General features: G+C 44.9%; 1 protein-coding gene across 1 annotated transcript in view; it reads right to left on the reverse strand.

The window, feature by feature from the left end:
- Window positions 1–22,290, reverse strand: part of LOC128939891 (contactin-4) — a 268,549-nt gene that overhangs the window by 215,602 nt on the left and 30,657 nt on the right. The window contains exon 2 of the mRNA XM_054281113.1: window positions 14,575–14,619. The gene's annotated coding sequence lies outside the window, so the exon portion shown is untranslated. The remainder of the gene's footprint in view (window positions 1–14,574; window positions 14,620–22,290) is intronic.

Consider the following 22,290-nt stretch of genomic DNA (forward strand, 5'->3'; position numbering starts at 1 on the left):
TCTTGGTCCAAAGTCCATTTGACCCACTGGAAAAATACCACCAATTTGGAAGGAGGCTTTTAGAGCAATTTGCATTATTTTTAGGAAAGATTATCTTAAAGCCAAGATTCTGAAAGACTCTTCAGAAGTCTAAAGCACCACTCGAGACCAAGTCACAAAAGCTTTCTGCAGACAAAATTCTCATTACAATCAGCAGGGGTTTGCTCTCCTAATGAATATTTGAGTGAACTGATTGGAGTGCTCAGCTTTGGAGGTGGTTGGAGCACAAGATCTTCTTGACTCGATGATTTCCCTGCAATACACAGCACTGATCTCTTGGAAAACAGCAATTGTGGCAGGGCTGAAAAGGCTGGAAATGGGTGAAGTTCTACCCAGAGGAGCTCTCTGAAGTACAAATTGTTCTTACTTCAATGACACCGCTCAAAGTTCCCATCAAATAAATGATCCGACTGTTCTAACTCCTTCAAATAATACAGGCAGGCTGGAATTCTTTCCCTCTTGTGCAAATAAACTCGGAGAAAAAGAGAAATTAAGGAGTTCTTGTACTCTTAAATCTGCCTTGATTCACAGCAGGGTAAAGCCGCGAGCCCAGCGACATCCGGAGCGGCGTTAACGGGAGCTGAGTTACGGTTTGCAATAACCAGATCCCACAATGGAAGATGTCAGAGCTCCTGTCACTCAGTGGATCACAGCCTCCATCCCTGGGTTTTAATGACCAAAGGGCAAACTGGATCTGTCCAACAAAAGCGTTCGTGTTCCTGCACCACCCAAAATCATCGGTACGGAAAGTGACGGCACCGAACTCAGAGTTGTTATTGGTTCCACAAAGCACTGAACCAATTTAGGGACGTTTTGGGGGCTTTCAGACACGTGCACTTCAGCAGTGGGACTTTGTGTCAGTCCACCCACTCCCAGTGTGAAAAATTGGGATCAGACTCCAGAGGTTCCCAACAGGTTCCTTTTAACCCCACACAGACCCTGGGGGATGCTCCGTAGGCATCATCCCCCTCGCCCCAATTCCTGCCGAGTGGTTTCAGCCCTGCACTCTGGAATTGGCCACCTCAACACAAAATGCCAGGGGAACTTCTCCATGGGATATTCCAAGTGGCACAGGGAGGTTCCCGAGTCCTTCCCAGCCCACCCTTGTACACCCCAGAGTTCCACAATCAGCCAGTTTTGCCACCAAATCCAATACAAAATCCTCCTGTCTCCTCTCCCCCTCTTCATTCTTCTTCCCCATATTCCAATCTATACCCTGTTCTCCTACAGCAGTTTTTCTTGGGCTGTTTCATCAAGTGGATCATTAAAAACAACATTTCTCTGATTACATTTATTTAGTTTTACTTATTTAAATAGGTTGCTTCTCCAGAAAGGTCACCTACTCTTATTTCTCCTTTTTTCCCCCCAAGAAACAGAAAATATTTTAGTACATTCTTCTATTTAAACAAGCACAGTAGATTAATTAATGTATTTAGTCTCTGGAAAGCTTCTAAGTTCTGTCTAGCAGAAAGTGGCCATGAAATTTTCTAGTTTTTTCCCTGTAATTAGGCATAATAATTAGCACAATAATGCCCTTGTTAACATCCCTAATTATATGCAACTAGTGCATCAATAGCTTCTAGAAGGAAGCTGGTTACCTTTCCCATCTCCTGTGGGCACAGCAAACCAGGATCCTGTGCTGAGCAAGGACAGTCTGCGGAGCCACAAATCAAACAGCAAAAACTCCTCAGTCTAAAACAGTCCCAACATCAAAACCACTCCTTGGAAAAGCCGTAAAACAGCTCCCAGCCAGGCAAAAAAAAGTTCAATAAACCCTCCACATCAAAAGCAGCACCAGGTTCTCTCCCAGCACCCAAGTTTTGCCATTTGTTCTTTTGGACTCGTTAATCAGCTCCGGCCCCGGGTTCTGCCTCGGCTCTGACAGAATCAACGCAGGCACCTCTTACATTTTTACATTTTCAGTGCGTCCTGCCCTATCACCAAGCTGCTCAGGTTAGCTCTGCTGGGAGGCTGGCTCCTTCCAGGAATAGAAATTAATTAATCAGTGTATTTTCCACCCCCGTGCCAGGAAAAACATCCCTGATTAAAACGCCGCGCTCGAGTTTTCGCAATCACGGCCGACACCGCTATTGATTAAATGGAAGCCTTGTGAGCACTTACTCATTTTAGAGGTGGATTTATTTCATTCTTCTCAAGCTGCTTTGTTTTAATTAAAGGGTGTATGCTAGACACTCTATTATTATATATTGAGAACACCTCTGTAAGCCTAAACTATCTTTGTGGGAAAAAAGTGCTCGTGGATGATGGAAGCATTAATTCCCCAGTTCAGATCAGTCTAGAGAACAGCATGCCTTGGAGGCAGTCACTGAAACTTGGTGTGGAAGCTTCAAATCCATCTACAACTCTGCTTCCAGACAGAAAAAAACGCTTCAAACACGAGCAGTTGGAGCACCCCAAATAAATCCCACCCAGACTGCAAAGCTGGCAGTCTTGGCATTTTATTTGGCTGATCTCAATTAAATGGAAATAAAGAAAGGAACAACCTTTTGGTCCCAGCCTCCATCAGCAGTCATCCTCACACACTTGGTACACTCAAATTCCGTGTTATCCTTTCCATATTCCACAGGATAGGACATCACACTTGCCCTGGCACCTTTTCACATCTCACTGCTTTCTTTTGTATCTTTATGGAGACAAATGTTCACCAATTTCTTTTGAAAATACCAGATATTAATCCTCACACATTCCATTATAAGGAAATCATGCTAAATTAGCCCAATAATTACAAATTGTGAATTATCTGGTCAGGTCTGATAGATGAGAGCTTGAAGAACTCTTGACCTTAAATACTTCACACATTTCTCAGCATTTTACTTGCAGTGAAATTGCATGGAATCCTCTGGGAAGAACATTCTGATAAATGCACATTCTTTAGTTATTTTGCCATTTTTTTAACTTACCAAAACCACACAAATCTTCTCAAGATGTCTAGAACACTTTCAAACCTCTGTGTGCATAAATTAGTGGTGCTGCATAAGGCAGCCTTTAATTTATGCACTCGCTATGGACCCAATTAGTTCCCCTGTACCAGAATGCCAAACACATTTCCTTAATAAAGCAGAACAGATCACATCTAATATTTATATAGAAGGCCAAGCTTTGACTGTTGTGTCACCAACTCCAGACTTTGAGAAAGGGACTCTGAATCAGCAGGGACACTTTGCACCATCCCAGGCTGCTCCAAGCTCTGTCCACCCTGGCTTTGGACACTTCCAGGGATCCAGGGGCAGCCGCAGCTGCTGTGGGCACCCTGTGCCAGGGCCTGCTCACCCTCGCAGGGCAGAATTCCTTCCCAAAATCCAATTTAAATCTCCCCACATGATGAGGCTGTGTGATCTCACCCTCCTCCTGCCCAGAGCAGCCCCTTCCCCTCTGGGGGCAGGAGGTGATAACCTGCTACCAGACAGCTGTCAGGGACTCCATATCTTGATTATTCTCCTGTTAATGTTTTGCTCTCTCCCAGCCCAGCTGGTTTGGTTAAGGCTGAGCCATGCCTGAGTGCTCACAAGCTGCGGCTCCACCAAGGGAGCCGAGAGTGACGTGGTGAACTGAGAGAAAACAGCCCAAAACTGCTGATGACGTTTGTGCTGTGCATGTTTCTCACTCACGTTGGGAAGCAGAAACCCTGCCAGACATCTCTGTGCTTTGGTGGTTCTGTTTCAAGCCCACTCTTTGCATTCATAACCTACTTGAGGCATCTCCCATGCATTTATTTGGTCAAGTTTTGGCTGCCCCAGGTGCCCAGAGCGTCACAGAAAGCACCAGGGACCACATCAAGGTGGTGAAATCCTGGGAAGGTTTAACTGTGCTGAGGTTTGCACAGTTAAATCTCAACCAAAATATTGACTTAAAGCAGGGCTGTGTGGATAGCCAAGATCAGTGTAAAGCAGGCTGTGAAGTGGACCATAAACTGATATAGAAATCAAGTGAAATGGGGAACTGCTTGCCTGCATCCTCTGTGAGGAGAGTAATTTCAGATACTGCTGTCCCACAGGAAATGTGCTTACAGGGGCTCTGAGCAAAGCTATGGCTGATGTACAGTGCCAGGATGAAGTGCACTAACTCACTTCACATGGCAAGCAAACCATTTTTCACCTTTCAGACGTTTATTTCAAGCAGATTAATCAAAATGAGCCATGGGTACCTAAATTAGTTTAACTCTTTTATCAAACAACCTCTATTCAAGACGCTGATAATAAATTAAATTAATATAAACATTTTACAGCAGAATAACAAAAAAATCACATTATTTTTATAGCTCTAATGAGATTCTTATACCAGCAGAAATTATGTAAAATGATACACCTGCAATTGAGTTGCTCCAGTGAGTGCTCACATTTTGCATCCCCAAAATCCCTTCCAGCCCCAAATAACACAAAACCCTGGATAAAAACCATGCATATTTTTGCTCAGGTATGTTTAGGTTTAAGTGAACAACTCTGCAATGAAGTTTGGCATTCTTTAAGCAGAGGGCAGTATTACATCAGGAAATGGTTATTAAAGTTACCTGCTCCACAGCATGGGAGATTACAGCACTGCCATTGAGCAGACATATTCCAGGTAACTGATTTTATGGATATATAAAGTTTCTGAAACTACAGCTATATTCAATTACGACAGAAAATTATGGACAGGAGAGCACTGCAGCCTCCTCCTACACTTTGCTAAGAGTAAAAAACCTTGTCAAGGCATTGTTTTACTTTGACCAAGGCCCTTTAATCCCAGAGGGTTTACCGTTCTCTCCTCAAATTAGCAGCTCATGAAATATAAATGTACCAGCAACTCTGCCCATCCATCCTTTAAATCCACACTTTCTGCCATCCCTCCTGGACCTGGCTCTGCAATTCTCTAACAGGAGTAACTCCTCTGAGCATCCTTTGATGCTCTGCTCCTTTTGGCTCCTGCCATCCCCAACCCTGCTGCTGCCCCTCGTAATGGCAAAGTGGGAGCTGCAAACCCAGCCAGGAGACGAAATTCTCCTCAGCCTCAGAACTTTCCCTCCCGCTTTGACATTTCTGTAACATTCAGAGGCCTCTTGCTCACACAGAGATGTTCCTCATCTCCAGCCAAGCACTTCAGATGGGAAGAATTATCTATTCCTCGCTGACATCTTCCACTAAATGGAACATTTAATTAATTTGGTCCTAGGCCAGTCTGATCTCTTCTGCTCGCACGGAGACGAGCACGACTTGCAACTCTCTGGCACAGCTTCTTCTCCGCCTCCTCCCCCTCAAAAGGAACTTTAGTTGTTTACAGAATAGATACAAGAAAAGCCAAGCTGGTACAGTGACACATCATTAGTTAAAAATACACCACAGCATAAAGAACTTTAGTGCCGAGAGCGTGTCGGAATGCAGAATTACACAAAAATGGCTTAGGAAGGAAAATGAAAGTCATCTGGAAAGTGGTGATTTTTCCTGCTACAGGCTGCAACAGAACAAAAAAGACTGCAAGCACTTTGTGTTATTGCAGAAAGCCAACTTTAGTGCAATTAACCAAGTTGGAAAAACGGTATAAAGGGTTGTAAAAATACTTGGAATGTATTAGCATCTCTAAAATGCAGATGGTAAACAGAGGAGTGAGGAGAGGGGAGGGAAGGTCTCAAAAGACAACTCCAAGTGCAGGACCCTGGCCAGAGGCAGCACAACCAGCAGAGACAATTGTGATTTGCAGCGAGTTGCAGGAAGCTCTGAAGACAGAGGTGGAACTGCAGCAGAGATGAGAGAGCTCCTGGGCAGATAGCCGAGCAAAGCCCAGAGCCAGTGAGCCCCACAATGAGCTGGGACTGCAGAGCACAGCACAGGGAGGCGGAGCTCAGCCCAAAACCACAGCAAAGCCCAGAGCTGGCAGCCCTCTGTGAGAGACAGAGCTCAGCTCCTGCCTGAGGTTGGTAGTGATGCTGCCTCATGGCCCCGAGCTGCTCAGAGAGAGCCCAGGTTCACAACTCAGAACACAAACATGGCCAGAGACCCTCTGAAATAAACCACTGACACCTTGGCTTGAAATGGAGCTGAGACTAAAATAAAACCAGCAGGTGAAATGTCATCAGGTACCAGCATCTGTACAACACCTGCAGAAAGGTTTGGGTTGGAAGGGACCTTAAATCCCATCCAGTCCCACCCCTGCCATGGGCAGGGACACCTTCCACTGTCCCAGGCTGCTCCAACCTGGCCTTGGACATTTCCAGGGATCCAGGGGCAGCCACATTTCCTCTGTGCCAGGGCCTCACCATCCTCACAGAGAATTTCCCCCTAATTGACCAATCTTCCACCACTGACATCAGAGTGAGCAGCCCCAAGCACACCCAAGGCATTGGGAATGCTGGAAAGCTGTAGATCAGACAGTTTATGGTCTTGATACATAAAAATAAATTATGAGAAGAATATTCCTGTAGCTGTGCCAAAAGGAATTACCAATATGAGATTGTCAATAGTGGGGGCTCGAGTTCCAGGGTGTAACACAGCACAGCCCACTGTAGCTTCAGGGCTGCCAAAGAAGTCACCAAGAAAAAGTGAAAAAGATACTCTAGTGACATTTTAAAGGGGGGAAAAAACAGAGGTAGCTCTAATCATCATCCTCTGATGAGGTGTTTTAATTCTAGGATAACAGACTGTGGCAAAACCTAAATAAAAACAAAGAGAATCAGGACACATCTGTTCAGCATGAAACATTATTTTTCCTCCGTCTGCTTCCTATGGAAGAAAAAAGACTTCAAGGACTGAGGATAAGATCTCCTGTATCAAAGCAGGTGATACAGTAGAGTTGTGATAATTCTTGTGGAATGAGAGGAACGAAGATTAAGAGGAAAATCAGGAAATAAGAGATCTTTGAACTGCTTTGAAGTAGGGCACCAAAAAGCTGCTCCAAATTCCCATTAACTTCAGCAGTGCATGAAATGCAGTTTACTGCCTGCATGGCTCCATGTTCTGGAAATTCCAATAGTGGGCAGTTAAACCCTGGAAATACATGAATTATTAGGGACAGCAGCACAGCTCTGCACACTCAGAGCTGGCAGTGAGTCAGCAGCACAAAGGGAAGCACAGATCTCACGGGAACAGGCACACAGGGAAGAGCTGATGGCCAGGAGGTTTTGGTGTGAGGAGGGATGAAAATAGTGGCTGTGAGACTGAGGTGATAACCCCTGAAAGATTTACAAGTGTGAGGGAGCTGAAGTGGTGGGAAAAGAGCAGAAGGAATTACAGACTGGAGACAAAAAGTGAGTCAGGTTCCAGCTCCTTCTTTGTGCCACGTGGTGTATTGAGGACAGCTGCCACTCAATAAAGCCTAAAATAACTTTTTACTAGAAAACTTTGAGCCAGGGCAGTTGCACTACTTCACCGCCACAGATCCCTTCCAAATCAAACAAAAACCACCAGAATTTGCAACAGGGTACAGGCAGATCAATCATTTAAAAAGAGCATTAAAAGAAATCAAAATATGTATTTGCAAGTAAGGAGATTAAGATGCTGTTCTTGAAATGGTATAAACAGGAACAGTGACAAATTTGAATGAATCAAACAAACCGAAACCATCTTGTTTTCCTTCTCAATAGGGACAACTGTGAAACTTGAGAAAGACAACTTTAGAAACTAAGATCCAAATTCAAAGAAAAGTTCAAAACTGACCCTAAGGAATATTTCTTTCTCCTCCCTTCAGTTAGCAGATGGATCCTTTGAAACAATAAATCCATTTGCCAAATACTTCTAGGGGATCAAGGAATGCAAATTTCCACCAACATAGACAGAGAAAGCAGGGAAACATTTCTTGAGTGACGCACACTCCAACACCTTCATGCACAATCACATGCATAATATTTTTATTATAACTAAAAGGGTGACAAAATCAGTTCTAGCAAAGATTAGACTGAATATTTTAATCCACAAAGATTAATCTGAATTATACATTTCCTCAAGAACCTTTGTTTCTGTTTGAGTCGTTGATTTTGAGGAATTAAATATTTTAAAAATGAGGAGTAAAATCAAAGCGTGCCACGGTGAGCCATGAGGGGTTGGCAGCATCAGGTGTTTCATGCAGACTTTGCTTTAGTTTGGGGTTTCCTAATTTTTAGCCCCATTTTTCAGTCTCACAGAATCCCGGAGTGCTTTGGGTTGGGAGGGACCTTAAAGCTCATCCAGTTCCACCCCTGGCACCTTGCACTATCCCAGATTGCTCCAAGCCCTGTCCAGCCTGGCCTGGAACCTGAGCCAGGTTTAAAACCTGGTTTTAAATTAAAAGACTTTAAAGTAAAAGACTTAAAAGCCACTGGTGGAGTATCAAACCTGGCAGCAATAATTCCATGTACCACAATTCCAGCACTAAACCAAACCTTTGTGTTTGCCAATTTAACTTTTTTTTCTTTGCCTTATGAGGCTGTGGGTTAAAAGGGGCACGGGAGATGCACATTCAGTACACCTCATTTCCATCTGTAAAGTAAATGTTTAATATTCCAGGAGTCGGAAATTAATTTCCTAAATGTTAATTGATGCTATTTCAAATCGCTGAGGGCACATTGAAGGCATTTCAAATGATTAACACAAGATTTGATGGCAAAGGAGCCATTTCAGTAATGGGCAGAGCCACAGCCATCCCTCCTGTCCCACCTGCAGCAAGAAAGACTCACTGAAAACCCAGTGAAATGGGTGAATTTCATCTGAATAAAATCCAACCACCTCCAGCCTGATTCTGTGTCCTTCACTTGGGGACAGAGCAGCTTTTAGGGCTGTTTTGGGGTTTTTTTTGGATTTGCACTGTGGACATCACTGATGACACAAGTGGAGCCTTGTGCTGGTGTTCACAGGGGTTCTTGGATTGGGGAAGAGATGAGGATCTGACTCCATGTTTCAGAAGGCTGGTTTATTATTTTATTATATATATTACATTCAAACTATACTAAAAGAATAGAAGAAAAGGTTCTCATCAGAAGGCTGGCTAAGCTAAGAATAGAAAAGAACGATAACAAAGGTTTGTGTCTCAGACAGAGTCCAAGCCAGCTGACTGTGATTGGCCATTAATTACAAACAAACCAACATGAGCCAATCCCAGATACATCTGTTGCATTCCACAGCAGCAGATAACCATTGTTTACATTTTGTTCCTGAGGCCTCTCAGCTTCTCTGGAGAAAAAAATCCTAAGGAAAGGATTTTTCACAAAAGTTGTCTGCGACAGAGGCTGTTCAAGCCACTCAGCCCTTCACAAGCACATCCTTAAATAACCAAAATCATTAAATAATCCAAATAATTGAAAGAAAAAACCACCATAACCCCCCCAAGCTGATCTGCAGCCCCACAGCCCGAGCAGCATCCCCACAGGGTGCAGGACAAACTCCAGCTCTGGCCTGGGATAATCATGGAGAAGCGTCAGGGGCTGAGGAGTGAGCAGCAATCCAGGTGTGCTGGGGGAACACATCACTCTGGGAGGAGATGGGCGCCCTCCTGCTGCAGCACTGCCTCTCCAGCACTTGTCAGCAGCTCTACGCTCACTCAAGCACCCCCGGAGGCACAGCCACCACCAGCTCGGGGATGACTGATGCTCCATCTCCAGCAGCAAATCCCACTGTGATTTTAATTGAATTCCAGCAGCCATTTTATTTTTATTTTTTTCCCCCACACACAGCCTCTCCACTCTCTATTTCCTCCTTGCTCCCAGTGATTCAGCAGTTTATTCCTCACTACACTAATCCCTCCATGAGACAGCTTCTCATCCCTTTCAAGCAGTGCTCATGACAGCAGTTGCCCATATCACTGGTGTTTGGGGGTCTTTTTTCCCCTATTAAATAGGAATTTATCTCAGACATGCTTTGGCTTTCAGGCTCCACCACTTTTCCAGCCATGAGGAGCATCATGAGTCGTCACACTGTGCTCATCCAATCTCAGCTGAGCTGATGACAGCCTTGCAGGAATTAAAAAAGGAGACAGAAAAATGGAAATCTGGAGCTCAGAGGATCACAAACAAGCAGTGACACCTGGAACCTAAACCAGCTGTGAAATGTTCTTCAGAATACCTAGAAAATACATGTTTGCCATTTACAGGGGACTCCACTGACCTGCCAGCTGCCTGTTTGAGTGACTCACCTAACAGGGGCAGAAATTCAGTCAATAGGAGGAAAAAAAAATAGGGAAAACAAACCTAAAAGGTGCAGAAATTCAGTTAATAGGAGAAAAAAAATAAAAAATAAGGAAAACAAACTGGCAGGAGCCAGCTGTGGCAGAACTCCCAGCAGCTCCTATCATTCAATAACACCTTGGAATCCAGGCTGACCCATCCTGACCCAGCTATTTAGGCAGAGGCTCAAAACTCAGCCCAGTGACTCTTTGTTGTAGTAATGAGCAGTTTAAAACCACCATAATTGCTTCTGACCATAATCATCCAACAGCCATGAGCTGTTTATCTGAGAAAAATTAATCCTCAAAGGGTGACCCTCATGTCCACAACGTGTTCTCAGCCATGGAGTGATTGATAAGTTATTCCAAGCCAGTCCACAGAACCACTGGTAGTGGCATTTTATCATCAAAGCTCCTTTGCCCTTAATCAAAGGCTAATTCAACATGAAATCCTTAAATATGGGCTGCACCACAAGATAAAGTTAGCAACCTTGAAAAGGCTGGGAAATGGCAATTTGCACACACAAACACAAGATTGAGAGCTCCCATCATAACCTGCCTCATCAATCACCAGCTGCAGTGGCTTTAGCAGGACTATTTCCAGAGTATATTAAACTTCACCACATCTTAACCTTCTTGTAAGGCCACAATAATCTCTTTTATAATATCAAACAAGTGCAGAAGGGCAGGCTTGCTTTGTGCCAAAGTATGCCTTGTGTCAGATTTCAGATTTAACAGCCCTGTTGCCTTCCCAGACGTTCCTTTGTGTCATTTCAGCCCCATACTCGCACTCAGGGAGCACAGATAACACTTCTCACACCTATTCTGAAAGGAAATGCTCTGAAATGCTGGAATGAGGCACATCCCATGAGCTATCACCTGGTAATTACCTGTGCTTCCAAAACCTCTTTGCAAGGGAAAGATCTGGCCAGGCACTTAACTGAACTCAAATTTATCCTATTGTCCAAGTATTTATCATGATCTTAGGGTAAAAAGTCAAGTCATGAGGACTCCATCTTAAATATTACTCAAGTTTAAAAAAAATAAAAATACTCCAAATCTCAAGCAAAATGCAGACTCTGCAATAAGAAATTACAATCAGGCATGTATCAAAAAGCTGCCATTGCACCCTGCTGCAAAGTCAGGATGCTCTCTCCCAGCCCATCCTCTAAAAACACAACTTAAATCACCCTAAAATGGCAGTTTTGGTGATTCAATTTATTAAATTACTTCAAAACAGCTCACTTTGTTTTAATTTTGGGGGTTTTTGGGTGGCACGAGGAACCCGAGTGATAAGGGCAGAAGGAAGCAGCCAAGGAAAGGGATGGCAGAGAGGCACAGAAGGTGAAGAGCAGGAGAAGGGAATCAGGCTGGAAGCAGGAGATAATGAAGAAAAGAAAGGACACAGCAGATTTTCAGGGGATTAGGAAGAGTAGGAGGATGTGGTGGCAGACACATCTGACAGTGAGGAGCCAGGGAAGGAGGACAATTCAGGATCCTGGGAAGCAGAAGGATGCCTGGAGATCACAAACAACCCTGGTCTTTGAAGGAGGGATCTAAAAATTGCATGTTGGAGGCAGTTCAGTGTCCATCCAAGCAATCCTCTCCCACACTGACCCCCAGCCCTTCCAGCTGAGCCAAGAGCTGCCAGACACAAAATCACACAAACAGTCACACACCAGGCAAAGGGGGAGCTGCCAGTGGACAAAACCAGTCCCAGTCTTGTCAAACCATGCCCTAAATCCAGACTCTGCCCACCAGAATATCCTTTTTCAGAGCATTCAGTTTTAGGCCATTTCTCCAGCACAACTGTGCATTGTCTGCTGGTAATAATTCTAATTAAATTTACACTCTGAGCCTGGTTGTGGGATACAAAGCACAGATGCTGCAAACTCTAAGAGGACTGCTGGCCTGTCACTATTTTAATTAGCTTGACAGGTAATCAAGTAGAATTTTATAATTATACCACTGCAAAGCACAAATGTTTCCTTTCAAATCCCTTCTCCTGGAGCCACTTTGGTCAAGCACAGGCAGTTTTGAGCCACAAGACCAGAAGCAAAACTCCAACTTGGCTTCCTCAGGGCCTGGCTTTGACTCAGCAAGGCTCATGTGCTGCTGAGGAGCGTGGGAGAGAAACTCCCGCCCTCCCCCAGAGATGAAATATGTATAAAAGCTGAATCTGCAGTCCCCAAATGTGTCATTTTGCCAAGTACAGCAGAGTGCGTGACCACTTTTCCCTAAAAATCGTGCTGTGCTTGCTCCTTGAGAGCACAGGCCTGGATCCCAAGGCCGCTGGGGCAGGGGCAGGCCTTGGGCACACGAAATTCACTTTTTGGGGTATCTCAGCAGCTTGGGTGACACTGCTATTCCCACTCCCCACACAAGAACCAAATTCTTCCTTGTGGGGCCATTTCCAGATCCAAACACCCCACAGGGCACTGCTGACCTTCTAATGGGACATTCACCAAGGGCTTCCCCACATCAGCTTTTATTTCAAACACCCCTTCACTCCCAGTGCCACTGATGCCTTTTGGGCTACCTAAAAACAGAGGCCAGACAGAATTAAGGGATTAAAAAGCTGTTCTATTTATTGAGGGGCCTTCAGGTACATTTAGGGCAGACAAAGCCCCCCAGGGGCTTCACCCAAAAATGGATGATGGGTCAGGGTTTGCACACTTTTATCAGTTTGCTCCATTTGCATATTGGGGGTGAATCTGCCCATTCCAGCTTCAGGTAATGAAGTCATTGACCCCAAGTTTGCTCCCCCAACTCACTTTTGTTCCCATCTCTGGCCCTGAGGCAGTGAGGTGTCCTTGATTGCCAGGCCTGGAGAGGAATTGTTGTGTCTGCCCCAAATGGGGAAGCAGCAGCTCACACTGAGTGTGGGGTTTGGAGTTACACACTACAGAACTGCAGGGTTACAAATAGATGGAAAAATAGAAGGCATCCCCAGAATGGAAGCACTGAACCCAAATTCCAGTCACATCCTACTAATGAGGAGTGTTTACCCAAGAGTTAAAGGCTCTGTAAACAGAAAGCAATTTCCATCCTCCTGGCTGGGCTGGTGTCAGCATTTGCAAACCATTACCAGCGTGCCCAGAACTGTCTGCTCCAGTCCTCCACACTCCCTATCAAACTGGCATTTAAGGATTTGGAATGCAGAACACAAGGCTGCAGCCTAAAAATAATATCCTGAGATTTGATCCTGCACTTCTTATTCAGGCTCAATTAATCAAGGTTGCCTAACTCTTCAGAAGTACTTTTCATCAGCAGATTGAAAACACTTCCCACATGAAATGGGGATCAGCATCTCCTTTTTACTGTGGGGAACCTGAAAATGAGATTTCACCTGGGAAGGAGCTCTGAGGCTAATTTAGGAGTACTGTCCAAAGGGATGAGGAGTCCATTATTCAAAGTTATCTTTTATATTAAGAAATAAGCTTTTCCTTTCAGACCACTAGAAAGACTAGAAAGTGATCTATCACAGGATTTATCATGCTGTCTCTGAAAACCTCACACCAAGATAGCCCATTCCAAAAGAGCCAGGCTGAATGAGAGTATTTACTTGATCTCCATCTTCAGTTTTCACTGTGAACACCCCCCAGAACTAAGGAGAAACTCCCAAGAATTAAGAAATTAAATATTTTTGTCAGGAAACATCTGCAGTATCTCTGAACAGACACAGCAATAACATCTAAAACTAAGACAACATTCATTTTTCAAATAATTGTAAGCTCTGAAAACATCTTGTTCTCCTTTGGAAACATTCAAAGGAGAAGCATTCAGACTTAAAAGCATGTTGGAAAAAACCCCTCCAGATAATTTCAGGGTCTGTAGAACAAAACTCACCTCTCCACTAACAAGATTGATTCCCTTTGACATTCAAACTGAGAGGCCATTAAGAAAATTTCAGTTTCAGAAACACCACAGGTTTTTTTGACTAATTCAATTGCAGAGTCAATCATTCAATGATTAATTAAACACCAATTTTGAAAATCTCTTGACAAGAACAATAGGAGCCTAACCAGAAAAAAGTCCCTGAAACATTATTGATAACAAGATATCAATATCCCTTTGAAAAGGAGTCACTCTATAGCTTCCATACATACTGTTAAATATATATAATTTATAATTTACCATTTACAATAATAGCTGAAAGCAAATTGTTCCACATTTTCCATAAGCCTTCCAATGTAGAATTACATAAACACAACATATACACTTAAATGCAGATTTATAAATTCTTTTAAAAAAAGGGCAATCAAAACCCCCTGCAAGGACACAGAGAAACTCCAGGACAAATTCTTTAAAACACAAACAACACAAAGGAGATTCTGACATTCAATGCAATGATGTTAAGAATAAAGAGAAATTAACACCAACACATCAGAATTAGGATTAAACAATTCTTACCTTCTCCAGGGCATGATATGTAGCCTTCAGTCAGATTTCCAATACCTGAAAGAAGAAAATCAAATGGAATGTTGGTTATGCTGATATTTTAAGACACCAAATTAATTCTTGCTATTGTCAATTTGTTTTGCACTCAGAGAGGCTGTCTCGGATGAGTTTTATTTATTTGCTGTTTTCAAAGTGCCACGAGACAACAGCAGGAACCTGCTCAGGTCCTTTTGCACTGCTTGATTCCACAGCTCCCCTCAATTCATGAGGTTTCTTCTCCAAAACCCCCAGGCCCTGCCCTAGGGTTCAACCTGTCCATGTGGGACTCAAACCTTCATTTTTCCACCCCTGACTTCACTAAAGGCTGAAACTCTTCCACTGATATCTCAGCTGACAACAAACCACCCTAAATCCCACAGAAAGAGGCTGAAGCAGAACCATTTCCCATTAGATCATCCAAAACACATGCTAATAAAATTTGAAAAAAATAAGGAAAACCAGAGGAAACTTATTCAACACATTATTTAAACCTAAAGCTTCACATGTTTGGTAGCTAGGTATGGTCACACAGAGAAACAGATGGCAAATGGAGATGATGTTTATGAAACCAGAATTCAGTGGGCACCAGAAATGCAGCAAAAATCATATATTGTAAGGAAATATGAGCTTTTTTTACACTATCAACACATCCCAGATAGGAGAGGCAGAAAAAGAAGACTGACATTTTGCCTGAAGATAAGCACCCATTTCCTGGGTTGTAGCTTAAATCCCAATTTGATATGAGGAAGTCAGAGCCAGAGGACAGCCCTGCTCCTGTAATGGGGTTGCTACTGAAGTCCCCGAGAATTAGATATTGAGAAGAAATTCCTCCCTGTGAGTGTGGGCAGGGGCTGGGATGGAATTCCCAGAGCAGCTGGGGCTGCCCCTGGATCCCTGGAGGTGCCCAAGGCCAGGTTGGACACTGGGGCAGGGAGCCCATGGTGTCCCTGCCATGGCAGGGGTGGCACTGGATGGGATTTAAAATCCCTTCCAACCCAAACCCTTCTGGGATTCTATGGATCTAAAAGCTGCTACACCCCATTCTGTACTGGGGAATTGCATCCCTGGCAGCCTAAAGGGATGTTTTGCCTTCATTCACCATGGATGCACCACTCCCACCTACCAGCAGCTTTCAGTAGGGACCTGGCCTGACCCAGCTTGAGAGCTCCACTCATGGACCAGCAGCTGGCACAGCTCCATTTTCCACCTGGATTTTCAGAATTCAGGACATCCCTGTGGCAGTCCTGGACTGCCAGGACCCCTGCCAGGGGGCTCAGAGACCCTGGCACAGAGGCCAAGATGCCTGTGACTGTGATTATGACCCATGGAGCAAATTACTATCCTTAGATGAAGATCTGCAACCCACAAAAGTTTAAGTAGAATAATAATCAGTTTTTCATGAGGTGAATAATAGATTTTTGGGGCTTTTAGAATAGGGGTTCAGGGGGCAAGAGGCAGAAGGAGAAAGGCTGGACACACCCAGATTCCTCCATCTTCTGTTGTGATGTTGGCACTTTTACATTGGTTTAGAGTAGAAGCTCACTGTCTAACACAGGTGATAGGTATTGGGAAGTGATTGTAAATATTGTACACATAGGTTTTAGTATAAAAGGATAACGCTGCCCTGGGGGAGGCAGAATGCCTCTGACTGTCCTGCTGAGTGGACCTTGACTGGACAGGAGTAGGAATTTTATAGATAAGATACAATAAAGAACCTTGAGACCGAGAAATGAAGAGCTCTGACTCCTTCAACCACTGGGCTGGGAAAAGAGACTTTCTAACACATCTCAAAGTCACTGTGAGCACCTAAAGCCCCAAGACTGGATTTCCTGGAGGGAAGAGCTCCTGAGCTCGGAGAACAGGTGGGATGCAGCTCCAGCCCCGGGTCTGGGAAAGCTTTTCCACGAGGAGCAGGCTGGAGGCAGGCAGAGCCAGATGGAGCCCACCGAAGTGAGCACAGCGCCGCGGAGAGCGGGGAAATATTTGACATTCAGAGCTTTGCTAATTAGACGTGGAGAAGAAACGAAAGGTTTCGTACCAATCAAAATATTACTCTGTTTACTCTAACTGTTCAACTTATCACTTCACTCAGGCAAAGTTTGGGAGAACAACTCGCACAAGTTAAGCAACGCTCCACCACCAACGTCGCTGTGTATTTTTAGATGCTACAAAGCCCTGGCTGCTGAAAACAAAGCAAAAACAACCCCAAAACTCTGCAGTTTTGGCTCAGCCAAGCCTGGTCTGCTCAGTACAGCGAGATCTGGAGCCCACCAGGCTCCCAGACACCCCTGAACCCCGTGGGCATGCACAAGAGGTGTCTCACAGAACACCTGCACAGCAACCCCCAGAGCTGCACCTCACCACGCTTTGGGCTTTTGTTTCTCCATCCCTGTCATGCCTGTGTGCAGAACCGAGCTCGGGTGGCTTTTTTTGGAGCTGACGTGGGAGACTGGATGAAATCTTGGTTTTTCTCTTCCCCCACACCCCAGCCAGTGCAGTTACTACAAAGCTCATGATGCTTTCTCCTGCTGGAGCTGCTCGCCTTGGGTGGAGCACAAAGCTCATTGTCCATCCAGCACTTTGGATACTTCATCATTTTGGGCTGGAAGGAGCAGGAAACTGGTTAAAAAACCCCTAAATTCTGATTCTGTTTGCTTAGCAGCTCAAGGCAGCACCACACAACCACTCAAACCCCTCAGAAACTGCAGGTTCCAACAACAGGAACACTTCTATGGACAATTTCTTGAAACACTCTGCCTTGGCAGAGCGATGCTGACTCAAACCAGGGAGGAGGCACATTGAGAATATTCTGTTTTCAGCACAGGATTTCATCCTGCAGGAATTGCAGATACTCCTGACAAAACCTGCAGATCTGGTGCTCAGGTGGTGACCTGGCAGTGCTGGGCTGATGCTTGAGCTCCTCTCAGAGGGCTTTTCCCACCTTTAAAATTCTGTGTTGGAGATGGTGATTAAATTAATGGTACATTATCCTCAGCAGCAGCACTGGTTGGAAAACCTACAGCTTTTCAATTATATTCCCCTCAAACATCAGCAGTGCCCAAGCAATTTTGCTAAATAATAAAGAAACCTCCCCTAGCCTGGAGGGTTTGGCCAGGAATTCAAACCCACACCTTCATCCCAGGTGAAAAACAACCTGGAACAGGAACTGGGGGGCACAGACTGTGCTCCCTCCCTCGGGTGACACTATGGAAGACAGCACACTAAAAATCTGAATTTAGCACGTTCAGTATTTTCTGCATCCCTTGTCAACAGAAGGCTTTGAAAAAAAAAACCCTCAGAACATGGAGAGGAAGTTTTCTCCAAAGGAAAAGGCAACAACACTTTTAGTGCAGCTCCCCAGCCACCACTGCAGTCGTTCTTGAAGCTGTAACTTCCAAAAAAACCCAAGAACAAACTCAGTTTTGTGCAAGCCTCATTTCGTGTAAAGGAACAGCACATCCTTCAAGAGGGGGAAAAAAAACGACTTAAGGAGAGAAAATAAAAATAGAGAGGATTCATTTCACAGTAATACTGTGTATTTGCACAGAAAAATTCCACTTTTTTTGTGGAGGCAGTTCTTTGGGAGCTGGCAAGAGGGAGCACTGATGAGTGCTGCAGAAGTGCTGATCTCTCAGCTGCTGCCAGCAGAAATCCATGCATTACCCTGAGTTTCTATTGACACAAACTCGTGCGCAGGGGGCTGAAAGCGGCACTCCCAGAGAAACCTGAGGGGCATTTCCCACCTGGAGGATTTCTAGCATCATCTGAAGATCCTGCCATTCCTAAAGCATCCTTCCTCAGAGCACCTGGAGCCCAGGGTGCAGGGAAGGAAGGGATGATGGGGTTTCCCTGGGGGAGGAAACCAAGCCTGGCCCAGGACTGGGACATTACTGAGCACCAGGCTGGGATTCCTCACCCCAAAATTCTCCCTTCCTCACTGCAAGCACACAACAACTCATTTTATTTTAATTTTTTTCCTATCCCTGGCTCTGTTGTGGGATTAGGTTTATGGAATCAGCCTCCTCTGGCACTGTTTTGCATCACCTGCCAAACCATGACTTTTCCTATCTTCAAATTCTGTTTTTAACCGGTTAAATAAAACTATGAGATTTTGCATCTCTGCTTCCCTCCAGTCTCAAACTAGACACTCCAGGAGCCCTCAGACTGCAGATTTGTCTTTATCTCAAGCCCCTGTACACTGTAGAGATCTTTTCCTGCTCCTGTTTTCTAACATGAACTTCCAAACCTTCCACACAATATTCCTCAAAGGAACACAAGAACCACAATCCTGTGGACAATGGGCTCATTAATAAATGCTAATAAACAATCCAGTGCACCTGAAGCTGCTCTTGCTTCTCTTCATTTCCACCAGCCCCAGGAGGACAGCTGCTCTGTTCCACCCCTATTCCTGCTCCAAGAGGACATTCCCAGCACAAAATCCGTGCCCAGCCAGCTCTGCCCCGATCCTGCCTGCGCTGCTTCTCCAAACAAAGCCAGAGGATGTGAACTCTGAATTTCCACCACCTGGATCAGCATCACCCCCTGCCCTTCCTCCTGCTCGCCCATTTCAGCGCTGGATTGATTGTGGGAGCTCAAAGGAGCAGACAGAGTTTTCTGGAGCTGAAATATAAATCCCATGTGCAGAGGCATTTCCTGTGCATTAAACACTGTTTAGTGAGTCAGCCAAAATCATTCTGCAAGTGTCATCCATCTCCTGGAGGAAAAGCTCCAGCAGCCTAACCCAGCACAGCTCTCCCAGGGACTGAGGGCTTCCACTCCCCACCAAAATGCTGTCAGAATACAGAGCTTGTGTGATTTATTCTAACTAAAAGCAGTGCAAAAAATTATATTTCAAACTCTTATTTGGTCTCATCAAGTGGAATTGAGAGTTACAAATTTTTATTGGGTTTTCAGGCTTTACAATTCCATTTGTTGGCTGTCATTTGCTTCACAAATGAACAGAACACTGAGATTTCTCTGATAATCTCTCCAAAGAATTGTAGTGCCTATATTTATTATCAATCTGCAGCCATGCAGGTCAAAGGGATTCACCAGCTGATTCCTCAATTGAACTTGTAAGGTGCATAACCCTTAAAAATGGCTCTACTGCTTCAAATGGGTTTTCCTGCTCCATCAAAAAAACCTTTTGTGACTGTAAAAAAACATTCAGTGACTGCACAGGGCAGAAGCTCCTGTTTGAAGGATGCCCTCCCAAAGCTCTTTTCCCTCAGGGATTCATGTGGAGAGCCCACAGATCAGGAAAAAGCCCAGGAGAACTCCAGGAGCCGCACTCAGGAGGGGATGATGTGTTCATCACCTTCCTACTTGAAATGCAAAGTAATGACACAAATTAAATTGGTTTTCCTTGTCTGAGTGATGCCTCTGTCGCCCCAAAGTGCTGATTAAGAGATCCTCCTCTCATCTGCATGGAGCCCATCACCTCCCCAGAGGTTACTGCAGCTGAACCTGCCGGGCTTTGGTGGCACAAAGGGACAATCCTGACACACCTGGACCTGCCGGGCTTTGGTGACACAAAGGGACAATCCTGACACACCTGGACCTGCCAGGCTTTGGTGACACAAAGGGACAATCCTGACACACCTGGACCTGCCAGGACAATCCTGACACACCTGGACCTGCCAGGCTTTGGTGGCACAAAGGGACAATCCTGACACACCTGAACCTGTCGGGCTTTGGTGGCACAAAGGGACAATCCTGACACAGGCACAGTTTGGGCTTGTGTCTTTTCCCTACCCACATGAAACATCTTCATTTCATTCTCCAAGCAGCACAAGGGGATGGGGTGTACCAGCTCTCTTAAGGAAATAACCACATTTCAGTCACCATCACCATAAAGTGCAGGTAATAGCATTAGGTAATAATCAATACCAAAATTAGGTAACAATCAATACCAAAATTAGGTAACAATCCTAATTTTAATGAGGTGTCAGTGGAGCTGCTCTAAAGCTGTACAAGCCCCAACTTGACTCCCTGTCCTCAGGAGCTGAGGCTGTGTGAGCTCCCCAAGCTCATGCTCTGAGACAATCCCACCACAGCTCAACAAAAACTGATGGGATCTTGTAAAACTTCTGGATTTCTGCACTTTCTACTGGGCCAAAGTCTGTCTTCAGAGCAGCAGAGCCCAATGTCACATCCTGGCATGAGAGTTCAGCACAACTCAACCAGCTACACCTGCCAGGGCACCACCAGCTCCCCTTCATTCCTCATTCCCATCACTCCATTATTAAATGTTTTCTTGCTGGGATTGCACTGCCAGAAGCAAAAATTGGGAGTGGTCAGAAACCTCTCTCATCACCTGCAACCAATTACAAAGCACCAAACAGCAAAGGTCACTGATAAAAAAACCAAATCAGGCACTGAGTAATGAATGTCTACACCACACAGCATAATCAGCAGCCCTGAGAGTTCATTTCCCAGGTTTGACCATTGGTTTTTTATCCAAGGTGACAACTCAGTGCTTATTTACCCAGGTAAGGGGTGCACTCACAGCCCCCTGATTGCTGCAAACAGAGGCATTAAATATTTCCTGCTGCTCCAGCATTTCCAACTTGGAGCAGAACCATCTCCCAGCACTCAGCAGTGAGGTTTTTATGACCTTCTGTGGTGAGGAATCATCTTGTGCAGGGAGATGAGATGGATGCACGCCCACAGCCTCTCCTCGCTGGCGCTACAGCTCCACCACCATTAAATTGTTTGTTTTGCTCCTTCTTAATTTGTTCCTTGTCCTTGCAAACCCCAAGACATTTCAGATCGCCCACACCCTCCCTCAGCACCGTGTTCTCCAGAAAAACAAGGGCTCCTGCCTTCCAAGCTGCTGCCTTTGAAGAATTGCTGAGAAGCTGCACAAGTAGGTCAGGCAGTGCAGAGGCACAGGGGAGGCTACAGAGGGGTTTGGGGTTTTTTGTGGACACATCAGCCCCAAAAATGACATTTCCAGGTGCTCACCCCCGTTCTTTCATGTGGAAAAAGCAACAGGGTGAGTAAGAGATGTAAGAGATGTAAGTTTGTGTTGCTCTGTTCCACCAGCGTGGATCAAAGCTGGATGAGCAGAGGTGTCGCAGACATCTTTTATGGAAAATCCTTTCCTTGGGATTTTTTTTTCCTGAGAAGCTGAGAGGCCTCAGGAGCAAAATGCAAACAATGGTTATCTGCTGCTGTGGAACGCAACAGGTGCATCTGGGATTGGCCCTTGTTGGTTTTTCTAATTAATGGCCAATCACAGTCAGCTGGCTCAAACTGTCTGAGAGTTCAGGAGCTTTTGTCATCATTCCATTCCTTCCTTTCTGTTCAAGCCTTCTGATGAAATCCTTTATTTTAGTATAGTTTTATATGATATATAGCACAAAATAATAAATCAGCCTTCTGAAACATGGAGTCAGATCCTCATCTCTTCCCTCATCCTTGGACCCCTGTGAACACCACCACACAGAAGTATGACAACAAAAACACCAAAAAATGAAAAATCAAAGCTTGAAATGCTGGGGAGAAAGTCCCAAAGGTTTCCAGGTTCTCAGAATAACCTGGGAGTGTTTGGGGTGGGAGGCATGGGGCCAGCTGAGCCTGCTCACCCCAACAGTGCCTCAACACAAGCAGCATTTTCCTTTATTTAAATTTTATTTTTTTAACTCACCATCTTGAGGAACAAAGGGGTGGACCTGAATTTTCACT

This window comes from Melozone crissalis, unplaced genomic scaffold (assembly GCF_028551555.1).
Source record: "Melozone crissalis strain CALT ecotype California unplaced genomic scaffold, PUWL_Pcris_2 ptg000029l_1, whole genome shotgun sequence".
NCBI lineage: Eukaryota > Metazoa > Chordata > Aves > Passeriformes > Passerellidae > Melozone > Melozone crissalis.